Here is a 15,263-nt window from a genome sequence, read left to right as displayed (position 1 = left end):
ACACTCCCAGTCTGCCTCTCTCTTTCCCAGGGCTCTGGGGAAGCGGGGCTCCAGGACACATTGGTGGGGTCATCTACCCAAGGAAGTCTCATTGGCATCATGGTAGTATGTGGAACCTGGTGGCTGAAAAAAGAGTTAGCAAATAGAGCCAAACAAATTGTTAATGACTCTTTAGTTACGATCAGGCCACCCCATCAACTGGGGCCCTAGTCGTTGGGGAGTCCTGAGATTCCCAAACAGACAGGATGGGCCTAGATCTCACATAGAATCTGGACTTCTGAAGTGTGAGAACTGGGGAGTCTTTGGAACTTCAGATTTAGATGTTTGGTAATTTTGGTGATTTTCATTGTCCTGATTCCTCTACAAAAGATGGGCATTTTTCTACCAGCAGTTGAAATAGCAAATGGTGTATTTACTCTAGGTCTAGAAATTCTTCTCTGAGGCAAATTTTTGAAATAGCTTTGTATTTTTTTTTCCTCTAAGTATATTTAGAAAAAAGAAACACAGAGAAAATAAAAAATCATCCTTAATATGTTTTCTTCCCTGAGGCCAAAGGTTTTATTAAGTACTTGTTGGACTCAACTAGTTAAGCCGAACTAAGAATCAATTACTTATCCATCAGTCTAGTCAGAAATCAAGAATGTAACCACATGACAGGAAAATGACTACAAAAAAATGGAATAAACTTGAAGTTGGAAAAGCATTTGGGGAATATTATGTCAAGGGCTGGGGTTCTGCAAAAGACTTTCATGGCTGAGATTCTGAGTGTCCAAGGTCAATTCCTAACACCATCTTAAGGCAGAGCTGAGCAGGGCTCTGGCCTTTCTGTGTCTCTCTAAAAAAAATGTCAAAAAATAAAAAGTCAGTATGTTTATAATTTTGATTTACTTTTTAAAAACCTTATTTATTTAATAGGACAGAGAGAAATGTATAGGGAAGGGGGATAGAGAGGGAGACATACAGAGAGACCCCTGCAGCCCTGTTTCATCACCCGTGAAGCTTTCCCCCTACAGGTGGGGACCAGGAGCTTGAACCCCAGTCTCTGTGCACTGTAATGTGAGTGCTTAATCAGGTGCACCGCTACCCAGTCCCCAAAGTCAGTATGTTTATTTATAAAGAAATGAAAGTAAGTAAAATCTTGTACCTGGATTCAAGATGCTGTGAGGCCAGATATGAAAGTAACTTGCCTGAGTAGGAAGAAATTGAGGTAGTTAGAACACAGAGCCAGTGGGAGGATCTGAGCGGCCCAGCAGCTGTCTCTTAGCATAGCAGAACCTATTTTGCCAAATCTGGCATATGTGGCCATGCGCCTGGGTGGGCCTTGTTGAGATCCTTCTAGTTACCAGGTAAATGACCAGATGTCTCTGCCAATATGTAGTGATTTCTGGAGAAAGAGATTTAGAAATTCAGGTCATATCCTCCAAAATAGGAAACTAACTCTTAACTTGTTTTAAAAGAAATTTATGGATAATTCAAGATAAGCCATCTGTGCAATAAGAAATACACATCCTACAGATGGTCAGGATTATAGAACACATAATATTGTTAATAATAGCATCATTTTCTGGTGCACTGGAAGAGGGACGTGTGCATATGTGTTCATCGGGCTGTTTTAGGGTGGCATTTTATATGTATATACTCTGATGAAACTCCCTCTCTGATGCAACACTAGACACAGAGTGGGATATGGATATGCCTAGAAGAAAACTAGAAAAATGGGAGGGAGAAGGGAGTGAGGGTGAGAGGAAGGAGGTAGGGAAGGGAGGATGAGTGGAGAAAGTAACCAACTTTTGAATAGTCTCCTGTGGAAAATCTGTTATGAGTAGTCACTGAACTTCAATATAATAGAGCATAGAACTGTATGAATTTGAGACTGAGTGTGACTTGACAGAGAAAAGTATGTAGAGGTTTTTTTTTTTTTTAAAAAAAAGACTGATTGGTGAGAGGTAGAGACAGAGATAGAGGTAGAGATAGAGGCAGAGGCAGAGAGAGAGACAGAGACAGAGATAGACAACCCTTCAGCTTCATTACTCAGGTGAGACCTTTCCTTTCATAGATAGTATGCTCTAATTCCATCTCAGGTGGTTCACTTTCTAACAAAGTCCCAAAACCTAGATATACACCAGTTTCTGTGAGAGAGAGCATATGTTCACACGTATCCGTAAACTACTGCAAAATATATACCTGAAAGCAGAAGTACACTGGAGTTTGCAGTGAGTACCCCCCTAACACTTCCTCTCCACTATTCCAAGCTTTGGGTCCATGATTGCTCAACAATTTGTTTGGCTTCACATGTTAACTCTCTTTTCAGTCACCAGGTTCCAGATGTCACCAGGATGCTGGCCAGGCTTCCCTGGATTGAAGACCCCACCAATATGTCCTGGAGCTCCGCTTCCCCAGAGACCCACCCTACTAGGGAAAGAGAGAGGCAGACTGGGAGTATGGACCGACCAGTCAACGCCCATGTTCAGCGGGGAAGCAATTACAGAAGCCAGACCTTCCACCTTCTGCAACCCTCAATGACCCTGGGTCCATGCTCCCAGAGGGATAGAGAGTGGGAAAGCTATCAGGGGAGGGGGTGGGATATGGAGATTGGGTGGTGGGAATTGTGTGGAGTTGTACCCCTCCTACCCTATGGTTTTGTTAATTAATCCTTTCTTAAATAAAAAATTTTAAAAAATTTAAGAAAAAAAAGACCGATTGGTGAGAGATAGAGATAGATGTAGAGATAGAGGCAGAGAGAGAGACAGAGACAGAGATGAGAGAAAGAGAACGAGAGCATCACTCTGGCAATGCAACACAAGGAAAATGATTTGAGCTCCCGTGCTTGTAAATCCAAAGCTTTGACCATTGTGTCAGCTCCCAGGTCGCAATATTGATATTTTTTTTCTTCCAGCTAAGTCCTCAGCTTTCTTCATCACATGACATCAAGATATTAACAGCATTCCTAGAGCAATGGAGCCAAACTTGGAGAGAAATGAGGTTGTGGGTTCAGACCCTTATATGGTCATCAAGACAAGATTCATGGAACTTCACGCATCCAGAGAGTGCAGTCATCTGTACTCATTTAGCAAAGAAGCATCTTTTGCCTATCTATCTATCTATCTATCTATCTATCTATCTATCTATCTATCTACCTATCTGTCTATCTATCATCTATCTATCTATATCTAGCATATTAATTTTGATTAATTTTATGTCACTTGCTGCTAGTTTTATTTCACTCCCTTATAGTTTGCCAGAGTGTGTACTTACTCGTGAATTTTTGGATACTTCTGTGTTTACAAGCCAGTTCAGTGAAGCAAATATTACAACTTAAGTTATATAGACTTTCAATTCAGTAAATTGTATTAAAAAAATAAATCATCGAGAGTCCATGAGTGATGATGATGCTAGAAGCTCTATGGGCAGGGAAGACACTAAACCTGGAGGATGTATTAACTTCCGTTTTTGGTAATGAAAGAAACTCAGTATATTTGAGCTACTATTAATGGTACCGGGGGGGGACTGGGTGGTAGCGCAGCAGGTTAAACACACATGGTGCAAAGCACAAGGCCTGGCCTAAGGATCCTGGTTCGAGCCACGAGCCAGCAGCTCCCTACCTGCAGGGGGGTCGCTTCGCAAGTGATGAAGCAGGTCTGCAGGGGTCTATCTTTTGCTTCTCTTCTCTGTCTTTCCCTCCTCTCTTGATTTCTCTCTGTCCTATCCAACAACAACAGCTATGACAACAACAATAATAACAACTACAACAAGTGCAACAACAAGGGCAACAAAATGGAAAAAATGGCCTCCAGGAGCAGTGGATTCATAGTGTAGGCACTGAGCCCCAGCAATAACCCTGGAGACAATAAGTAAGTAAATAAATAAATAAATAGAAAAGTAAATAGGGAGTCGGGCGGTATCGCAGCGGGTTAAGCGCAGGTGGCGCAAGCACAAGGACCGGCATAAGGATCCCGGTTCGAGCCCCCGGCTTCCCACCTGCAGGGGAGTCGCTTCACAGGCAGTGAAGCAGGTCTGCAGATGTCTGTCTTTCTCTCCCCCTCTCTGTCTTCCCCTCCTCTCTCCATTTCTCTCTGTCCTATCTAACAACAATAACTACAACAGTAAAACAACAAGGGCAACAAAAGGGAATAAATAAATAAATGTTACAAAAAAGAAAAGTAAATAAATAAATAAGTGATAATGGTACCAGGAAGATAGCATAGTGGCTATACAAATAATTTTCATGCTTGAGACTCCAAGGTTCCAGGTTCAATTCCTAGGATCTCCATAAGCCAAAGTTGAGCAGTGCACTGGTAAGAAGAAATGAAATTAGAGAGAAAGAATGAATGAAGAAATGAAAGGAAAAAGAAGGAAAGGAAGGAAGGGAGGAAGGAAGGAGAGAGAGAAGCAAATCACATTTCAATGCTAATTTCTTCTGTTGGTAAGTAGTCATGTAAGCAGTGGAATTAGCTGTATCTGTCTTGGACAATTAAGTATTTAAATGGTCAAGATGCCCTTGATCATATGAACTCTCTTTGTTTGCCAATTCTAGCGCTCTAAGAGTAAATGAGGGGCTGGGTTGCGGCACTCCTCACTGAGCAAGCATGTTACAATGCACAAGGACCCAGGTTGGAGGCCCTAGTCCCCACTTGAGGGGGAAAGCAGGGCTGCAGGTGTCTCTCTGTCTCTCTCCCTTTCTATCCCTCCCCTCCATCCTCTCAATTTCTGGCTATTTCTGTCCAATAAGCAAATAAAGATAATAAAAAATCTAAACAAATAAATAAGTAGAGTAAATGGTAGTGGTTTTAGTGACTATGATGAAAATTCTATGTAGGCTCAGTTCCACAGACTTTAAAAAAAAATTTTATTATTTGTTTTCCCTTTTGTTGCCCTTGTTGTTTTATTGTTGTAGTTATTGTTGAATAGGACAGAGAGAAATGGAGAGTGGAGGGGAAGACAGAGAGGGGGAGAGAAAGACAGACACCGGCAGACCTGCTTCACTGCCTGTGAAGAGACTCCCCTGCAGGTGGGGAGCCGGGGGCTCGAATCGGGATCCTTTAGCCAGTCCTTGAGCTTTGCACCACGTGCACTTAACCCGCTGCTCCACCGTCAGCTCCCGAGTTCCACAGACTTTTAACAAAAGCATCTTGTATCTGCTGACAGCAGTGTCACTGGGGCAGATGATGAAGTCTACCACTTAATGGCAGCTGCAGAGTTGTCTTCACCATACTAGTTTTGTATCTTGACTTTATTTACCTCAAAGTTATTTGAGGTGACTTTGTTTAACATCACAACCTGTGTTTCAGAAGTTCTTTCATGCATACCTTCACAAGTAGTGGCATCAAACTCATTACCATAGTCTTTAAAATTCTCTGCCTCCCTGGGAGTATGGATCGACCAGTCAACACCCATGTTCAGCAGAGAAGCAATGACAGAAGCCAGACCTTCCACCTTCTGCATCCCACAATGACCTTGGGTCCATACTCCCAGAGGGATAAAGAATAGGAAAGCTATCAGGGGAGGGGATGGGGTACGGAGTTCTGGTGGTGGGAACTGTGTGGAGTTGTACCCCTCTTATCCTATGGTTTAGTCAATGTTTCCTTTTTATAAATATATATATATATTTTAATTCTCTGCCTCCAACTATAGTCTGTATGTTAAACTTGGCTACATAATCCCCAAATTTTCATACTTACCAGAGATTCTACAAATTAGTAAACTGTAATTGTTTTTCTTCTGAGACCCACCAGTCATTTCTACTGCTTCTGCTTAAGAATATTGGTCAGCTCCAAGAGACCCTATACGACCAAGTCACAGTGAGGAAGACAGTGACAAGCAGTCAGTCCACTGAGAAACATAATGCTTGACATGAAGAAGTGGGAGAATTATCACGAGTCAAGTCGATATGGATGTGAGTATGTATGTGCAGTGTATGGGTAGACAGTGAAAAGAAGTCACTGACATCCTACCTTCCGTGGGGACAGGGTTAAATGGCTCAAAATTCTGGACCATATTGAAAACATAGGATGCTCAAATCTTTTCAGACATTAGAAATGAGAACATGAGAAGGTTTCTTAATGAATATGATAATTTTTTCCAGCACTGGTATTTTATATGGAAATATTGAATTGTGGTAATGCATCTGTTGAACTTCAAATGAGGCAGATAACAGGTTATGAAAGGTCACATTATTCATCATGTATCATCTCCACTTCAAGACACAATACTCAGAACGAAACTGTTGGGAGATACTACTGTAGGACTCCTATGCTTGCAGATAAAATGTGTTTTGCACTTTTGTTAAACATTTCCTCAGGAAGCAGTCACTCATTTTCATCTCCCCTTGGATTATGTAAATTTGAGTGCATTACCATCACAAGGCAGTTAGAAACCATTTACCTAATTTTTTTCTTTCTAATATTTAGCAATTGATAGCACCTTCTCTGCAGCTAATGTTTTCCCGGTTATTTATTTCTAATTAACTATTTTAGTTAGCCATACTGTTTACTCCCTATTGCCTTTTTTTTTTTTTAAAAGAATTTCTTTAAGTGATCATCTGGATGGGGCTACAATTCATCACTGGTCAGAGAATTTTCTTGCTTACCTGTAATGAAATATTGTCATAATATAATGAAATATTATGACATAATGAAATATTGTCATATTATGACATAATGAAATATTGTCATCTTTTTGTATTTTGTAAGAACAGCCAGTGATGAAAATGGTGAAAATATGAAGTCATCAAGATTTAGGTGACATGAGAGACACTGTGCTTTGGTGGACAGACACTTATTTCCATTTGCATTTATTTTTTCCAAGAAAGGGACATCTATTCCCTATTAAGACCTGAATCTAGTCCCAAAGTGGAAGAATCATGTATTCTTGGGGCAGTGGGAAAGCTAAACTAACCACTGAAAAAGTTGTGGGGTTTTTTTTTTTAGACTTAATGCTACTTGTGTGAGTATAATAAAAAAAAAAAAAACATGTCCTTAGTAGTTCATATATTCAAATTGTGCTACTAGACACTGAAAACCAGAGACAAAATTGAATTACAAACGGTATCCCCAGCATAGGTGGGTAGATAAATGGATAGGTAAATAATAGGCAAACTATTTTTTAATGTTTATTTATTTATTCCCTTTTGTTGCCCTTGTTGTTTTATTGTTATAGTTATTGTTGTTATTGATGTTGTTGTTGTTGGATAGGACAGAGAGAAATGGAGAGAGGAGGGAGGGGAAGACAGAGGGGGGAGAGAAAGACAGACACCTGCAGACCTGCTTCACAGCCTGTGAAGCGACTCCCCTGCAGGTGGGGAGCCGGCGGCTTGAACCGGGATCCTTACGCAGGTCCTTGCATTTCGCGCCACGTGCACTTAACTAGTTGCACTACCGCCGGAATCCATGCCCTATTTGTTTTATTGTTATAGTTATTGTTGTCATTGTTGTTGGATAGGACAGAGAGAAATGGAGAGAGGTGGGGAAGACAGGAAGAGAGAAATATAGACACCTGTCGACCTGCTTCACCACTTGTGAAGTGAATCCCTTGCAGGAAGGGAGCCAGGGGCTCGAACCGTCATCCTTATGCTGGTCCTTGCGCTTTGCACCACCTGTGCTTAACCCGCTGTGCTACTGCCAGACTCCCAACAGGCAAACTCTTAACTGAGACACAAGGGCAGTCACTGACATCTCTTTGATGAGTGTAACGGCATATGGAGGTCCTCACCAAAGGTAATGTATCCTAGTGGTTAGAGTCTGGATTTGGCCTCAAATTCTGACTCTTCTATTTCTTATGTGTGATTACTATACATAGCTTTTGTGACCAATCTAGGCATCACTTTCCTAGATGAAAGATACGTTTATTTTCACACATATTCATATCGTTTTGAAAATATTTAATTCATTTATTTATTGGATAGAGATAGATATTGAGAGGGGAAGGGAGGTAGAAAAGGAAAGAGACACCTGCAGCTCTGCTCCAACTCTTTTAATTGTACTAGTGATTTAATATTAATGAACAAAATTCCATGTCAACAGGGGTATAAAACCACTCCATTCCCACCACCTGGCTTCTGAATCTTTAGTAGCTTCACTGGAAGCTACCATATGGGCCAGCCATCTTCTCTACAACTATCTGTCCACATTTATACACAATTGCCCCATTTTCCTCCATGATCCAATCCTCTCTTCACCTCCAACCTACTTGTGACAACATTACTACCTCCAAATGTCCCTCTTCTTTTCCTTCACTCTCTCTAGGTGCTGATGAATCTGGAGTTCAGGGCCCTCTTATCTTCTTCCTCCTATCACTTCTCCCCCACTAGGAGTATGGATCATGGTTATTTTTGGGGTGCAGAAGGTAAGAGTTCTGGCTTTTGTAATTGCTTCTCCACTGGATGTGGGCATTGGCAGGTTGATCCTTACCACTAGCTGTTTCTATCTTTCCCTTCTTCTTCTTCTAGCGTTTGCCCTTCTTCCGTAGCCAGTCAACAGCGTCAGGTTGAGCCTGATGTAAAGTTTTGAGACCTCCTTTGAATCTGGAGAGGTGGCAGTCATTGACTATGTGGGTCATAGTCTGTCTGTAGCCGCAGGGGCAGTTCGGGTCGTCTCTGGCTCCCCAGCGATGGAACATAGCAGCGCACCGGCCATGGCCTGTTCGATAGCGATTGAGGAGGGCCCGATCATAACGTGCTAGGTCAAAGCCGGGTTGACGCTTGCAGTTGGTCTGTGATGAGGTGTTTGTTTCCCTAATGGAGCAGAGCTCTGGAGAGGTGAGGTTTTAGGATACACTGGTGAGGTCATCTGCCCAGAGAAGTCAGGATGGAATCATGGTAGCATCTGCAACTTGGTGTCTGGAAGGTGGAAGGACACAAATTGAGACAAAATGCTTAATAAACAGGAACCAAAACGTAGGAATAGAGCAGATGAAATTAGAGATCTTACGGGTAGAAGAAAGCTAGAAAGTCCATCTTAGGCCTGTTCCTTGGGGCACACGATTATGATAGGTTTGCTTGAGCTTGATAGCTAGCCTGAAGGTGGATAAAAATATTGTCTGAGAAAATGGTGTCAGAGTAGAGACAAGGGCTAGACAGAAAGTTATACTAGGGCAGTGAGTAGCTCCTATTCTTGAAAACAGAAATTGTGGATACAATTAAATATTTACTTTGATCTGCCTGACCCAGGGCATATATATCACCAAATGCTCCAACTCTTGTGAAACTTTCCCCCATCCAGTGGGGACCAGGCATGAACCATGGACATTGAGCATTGCAACACATATGTTCTATCAGGTGTGCCACTGCCCAGCCATCAGAATCATTTTTAAGGTTTGGTTAGAACATTTATTTCTCAGAATGATATTATCTTTTAAAATTTTGTGTGTGTGATCTTAAAAGACCATCTGGAGAATCCTAGGGTCTCTGAGACTCAAGTGACCTAAATGATCAACACTATTTTCCTGGTAACATGAAGAGATATGTGCATTTCTTCTATTTGATAATAGCACTGGAATCTGATAATCCCTTGTCTCCATTCCTTCCATGAATATACACTGGGCTTTTCAAGAGGCCACCTGGTGTATTCATCTAAAAAAAAAGTGAATGTAGAAGAACACAGGCACGTCTAGATGCCTTTTGTTAAGTCAGTCATTAAAGTGATTTACAGAAATGTGAAACTAAATTATTCTCACAATATTTTAGGTTTTTTATTTCTTTATTGGGGAATTAATGTTTTACATTCAACAGTAAATACAATAGTTTGTGCATGCATAACATTCCCCACTTTCCCATTTAACAATACAGCCCCCACCAGGTCCTCTGTCATTCTTCTTGGACCTGTATTCTCTCCACCCACCCACCCCAGAGTCTTTTACTTTTAGTTTTTTAAAATCTGTTATTTTGGGGGCCAGGTGGTGGTGCACCTGGTTGAGTGCACATGTTACAGTGAGCAAGGACTCAGGTTCGAACCCCTGGTCCCCACCTGTGGTGGGAAGCTTCACAAGTGGTAAAGCAGGGCTGCAGGTGTCTCTCTGCCTCTCTCCCTCTCTATCACCCCATTCCCTCTCAATTTCTGACTGTCTCTATCCAACAGATAAAGATAAAAAAAAAATAAAGATTAAAAATCTGTTATTTCCACTAAAAACATTTTTTAGCATACCTGTCATTTCTATCTAGGAAGTTTTTTTAATGATTTACCTGAATTAGTATTTTAAATGAAATAATGAGTATTTGGAATTTTCTTAACTTTAATTCTAACATGTAATTATTCATCCCAAGATGCAATGGTAATAAACAGATAGTATTTAGTATGTTCTGCCTCTTTTATTCTAGACCATGCATTTTTGCATTTTTACTAGTGACTTTACAGTGGCTTCTAAGATTACAAAATTGCATAGGGCTAGTCCCATACCACAATCACCACCAAAATTCTGTGCTCCACCCCACAAATGATGGTTCTCTTAAAGTTTTAGAGACAATTTATCTACTGCCTCTTCTCCTCTTCCTCCTTCTCCTCTCTTTTTTTCTCCTTTTGTCTTTCTTCTTCCTTCTTCTCCTCCTCCTCCTCTTCCTTTTCTCCTCCTCCTCCTTCTTCTCCTTCTCTTCTGCTATCGCCACCATTTTCCTTCTTTCTTCTGTATTCCACATATAAATTAAATAACCTGAGTTTTTGCCCTTCACTTCTTACTTGCTTCACTGCACATAACTACCTCTAGTTTAATCCATTTTCCCCCAAGGGACACAATATCCATTTTTAAATTGCAGAGTAATATTTCATTAGCTATATATCTCATAACTTCTGAATCCAGGGATCCATTGTTGGACATGTAGGCTGTTTCCACTTGTGTTTATTATAAATAATGCAGCTACGAACAAAGAGATGCCTATGTCCTATTATTTTTCCCCACCAAAATGAACACCACTGTTCAGTGGCTACACAACTCTACCATTCCCAATGGTCATTTTTGGTTTTGGTTGATAGAGGATGTGAGAGAGTTAAAGCTGAAGAGGGAGAGACATAGAGACACCGACAACAGTGCTCTACAAATCTTGAAGCATCCCTTCCCCCTCCAGAGAGGTGTGGGAGCTTGAACCCTGGTCCTCATGGTAATCTTTGTGCACTTCTATCTGGTCCCTGCCCCATCGTTAGCAGGAGTAAGTTTATTCCTAAGCTGTAGAACTCAGTTCTTAGGGGGTAAGGCATCTTCTTTATGAGTTAAGTACCAATAAGGGTACACATAAAACTTAAACATATATGTTATTTTTATTCTCCTTTTTAAAAAATTTACTTATTAAAAAGATAGGAGATAGGTAGTCGGGCTGTAGCGCAGCGGGTTAAGCGCAGGTGGCGCTAAGCACAAGTACCGGCATAAGGATCCCAGTTCGAACCCCGGCTCCCCACCTGCAGGGGAGTCACTTCACAGGCGGTGAAGCAGGTTTGCAGGTGTCTGTCTTTCTCTCCCCCTCTCTGTCTTCCCCTCCTCTCTCCATTTCTCTCTGTCCTATCCAACAATGACAACAACAGTAATAACTACAACAATAAAACAACAAGGGCAACAAAAGGGAATAAATAAAATAAATATTAAAAAAAAAAGATAGGAGGAGAGAGAGAAAGAACAAGACATCACTCTGGTACATGTGCTGCCAGGGATTGAACTCAGGACCTCATGCTCGAGAGTCTAATGTCTTATCCATTGTGCTACCTCCCAGACCACTTATTCCCCCTTTTCACTACTGATTTAACTGTTTCATAAAATTATAAGATTTCAAGTGTATAACTTCACAGTCATGCATAATTAAGTCACCACAGCCTCCACCGAAGTTCTTAAACAGATATGCCCTATATCTGTTACAGCTGCGGTGTTAGTATTTTATGAGGAATGATTTAGAAAAAAAAAAGTATATATATATATAAGCTTCTTTCAGTCAGTGGCAATGATGATAACCATGACAACAAAAAGACTGAAAGACACTGTTCTAGTTGAACTTTAGAATTAGCTTGTCAATTCCTTCTGCTGACGTTCAGAAAAGAAGAAATGCCCTGGAGACTAGAGAAATGATGTGATTTGACCTAGGTCACATTGCAAATTAGGAGCAGACCTGGGATGAACACCCACTCTTGACTTTCACTTCCAGATTTTTTACACCATACAGCATATTATCATCTATCTCTGCACACCAAATGCAAAGTCTCTCCCAGACTTTGGAGCACACTTTATTCCTTGGACAGTTCTCTCTTTTATCCAGGGAAATTACTATGGAGTCTGCTTGCCAATGTCCATCTTTGGGCCTCTTCCATTTTTTTCTTCCTCTTCCCTTCCCCTTTCCTTAGAAGCTAGTTAGTCAGTAGAAGTATCAATGGGAACCCTCCAAATAAGAGAGATAAGCATCTCACCACAACGCTACTGGCTCTGTTGAAATCTATGTCAAGTTTAGAGGAGAGAAAGATTCCAAGACGTTGCTGATCAAGAGGCTAAGAAACTACAGGGGAGGAAAAAAGATAAAGATGGAAAGGGAAACATAACCCAACCATAAATAAGAGAGGGGAAAGAAAACAGCTATATGTTTTCTACCAGTTTCACACTACTCTTGCATAATAAAGTTAAGTAAAACAAATGCAGTTGAATTTCTCATCAAACACAGTTCCTCTGTTGCCCCACGAGCTATAAGCAACCTCCTCAGCATTTCTACTGATGAGCAGTAAAGAATAGACATTATCGGTTCTTTTTATTTTTCCTTTTGTTGCCCTTGTTTTTTATTGTTGTTGTAATTGAGATGTTGTCGTTGTTAGATAGGACAGAGAGAAATGGAAAGAGGAAGGGAAGACAGAGAGGGGGAGAGAAAGACACCTGCAGACCTGCTTCACCGCCTGTGAAGTGACGCCCCTGCAGGTGGGGAGCCGGGGGCTCGAACCGGGATTCTTACGCCCGTCCTTGCGCTTTGCACCACCTGCGCTTAACCTGCTGCGCTACCGCCCGACTCCTGAGATACTATCAGTTCTTTTCTTCCTCCTTTCATGCTCTTTTCTTTTTATTTCTTCTCTTTTCTTATTTAATCCACCTTCCATTCAGCTACCTCTGCTACTCTGACTCCTTCAGCGAAGGGGAAAATTTAGACCATAAAGTTGAAGACGGCAGCAGGTGCTTCCTGGAGCTGTCTCCTGGATACGAACTCCACTTATCCCAGAAGGCCACAGAGAACTCTCTAGCTGGTCTCTTGTTATAACTCTGGTAGGTCTTTTCCAATTATTCTACCTCTGGAAATGTGTTATGTGCATTTCCACACTGTTTGGTTAAGGACAAAAATGATCAAGTTGTATGGTTTACAGCTGGGGTCCTTCACTATCAGCATTGTTCCATTTGGGGGTAATTTACATGAAATCTCCAGTTAAAGTTCTGGCCACATTTTAGGTGTTATAGGTGGTATATCTAGAACATTTATATTTTAAAAAGCTGAATAATTTGTTGCTACATAATCTAAGAGATAACAGAATAAATTTTATTTATTTACAATCACTGTTATTAATATTCATTTTCTGAAAAATGAATAACCTAGAGGTTTGGGGTATAATCATACAATGAGTATATGGATAAAAGAGAAATAGGTTATTATACTTCAATAAGGATATATATATATATATATATATATTAAATATAAGAGTAAAAATACTTGGGACTCTGTCTTGAAGCACAGGTCCTAACCCCTTAAATTCTTCAGAGTTGGGTATATAGAACTGTTTCCCAGCATCAACTTTTTATGGAAGGCACTTTAAGATCCGGAAGTTGAAGATGACTAAGTCCCATCCCCTGGCTCAAATGAATGATGAGCTATGGTCAGGTGTGCACACCAGGGCAGGAGTTATTACAACAAAGAATGATGCTGCAAAGCCAAAGTCACAATCTATGGAAAGACTGGCCTCATTGGGCTGATTAATTGGTTCCCTTTGTTCTGTTGGCACACTTTATTCTCAACCACCAACAATGGCAGATAAGGAGAGAGGAAAAGGTCCATTGTTAGTGTTCTTTAACAGGAGAGCCTTTGTCTGCATTCTTTATTCACTCATGTTTATTTGCACATCACATTTTTCTTCATTTGCTATACCTTGTGCCAAGCACTTAGGAAGATTTGCTAGGTCTTTATTTCCTGACTCCCTTTCTCTATTAAGTGGCAGGGTTGTATATATATATATATCCTATAATGATCAGCTATTTTGTGAATAAACTAAAAATACCTCTTCACCTGACCAATCACTCACTACTCACTTTTCAGGTACTATCTAACATGCCATTTTTTGTGTTCCAGTATTATATCCTGAAAACTCTTCCTGCCCCTGCCCGGCTTGGATGGTTATCCACCCCAGGAACTTTGTTTCCTCTCCTCACACACACCCACAATGTAACAAGACTCTGTTATAACTGCTTGTTCAGTCATATGTCTTCTTTTCTGGAATTTAGAAGGAGAGATATTGTATCTATTTTGTTTGCTTGCTAGTTTTTTACCTATAGAATTTGACATATAGCCAGTACACAATAACTACTAATATCCGTTGTTTCTGACCTACTTTTGGATCCTGGAAAAGTGAATAACCAATAAAATTTCTGAATTTTTTTTTCTTTAGGTAATGTCAAGGGATTCACAACTGCCATCCAGTTTCAAGTGATCATTCCAGTTTAAAAAAACTTTTCAACTGGCTGATTTCTCAACAGGATTCTACCATGGCTGACATTCTTTTATTCTGCAGATTCAGAAGCCTCTAGCTCCCGTGGAATTTGACTCTCCCAGTGTCCCCTGCTGTAAGAGATGAAGCAGAGTTCAACACAAAGGTGGCATATCAGGTGTCTGTAATGATCAGTAGCTTCAAATCATGAGAGGCATGTCAGAGAAGGGACGCTTTGTATCATAAAGTCATGATAAGTTTGATTTCAGAAGGACTTTATAGATCATCGTCTGGTTCCACTGACCATAACAAGAATTTTCTCCATTATATGGCCGATAATGAAACACTCACTCCCCAACTAAACATAGCTAGCACAAAGGAACTGTTAGCCATATTTGAAAATTTGGGACTGTGACTTTCATTTAGCCTACAGTCATGGTTTTTATTCCCCAATCTCTACTGATGTTTTCAAATTCAGAGAATTTCACACACACAAAAAATTATGTTTGGGTTCCCCTCCACACACACAAAACTGATTCGGTGATTTATACTTTCTTCCTGTGCTTTGTGGTTTTATCTAAGAGGTAGCCTAGAAAACCCTCATTCGTAGCCTGGTGTAAATATTTCCAA

Source organism: Erinaceus europaeus, chromosome 7 (assembly GCF_950295315.1).
Source record: "Erinaceus europaeus chromosome 7, mEriEur2.1, whole genome shotgun sequence".
In the NCBI taxonomy this organism is placed as follows: domain Eukaryota; kingdom Metazoa; phylum Chordata; class Mammalia; order Eulipotyphla; family Erinaceidae; genus Erinaceus; species Erinaceus europaeus.
This window is presented reverse-complemented; position numbering follows the sequence as displayed.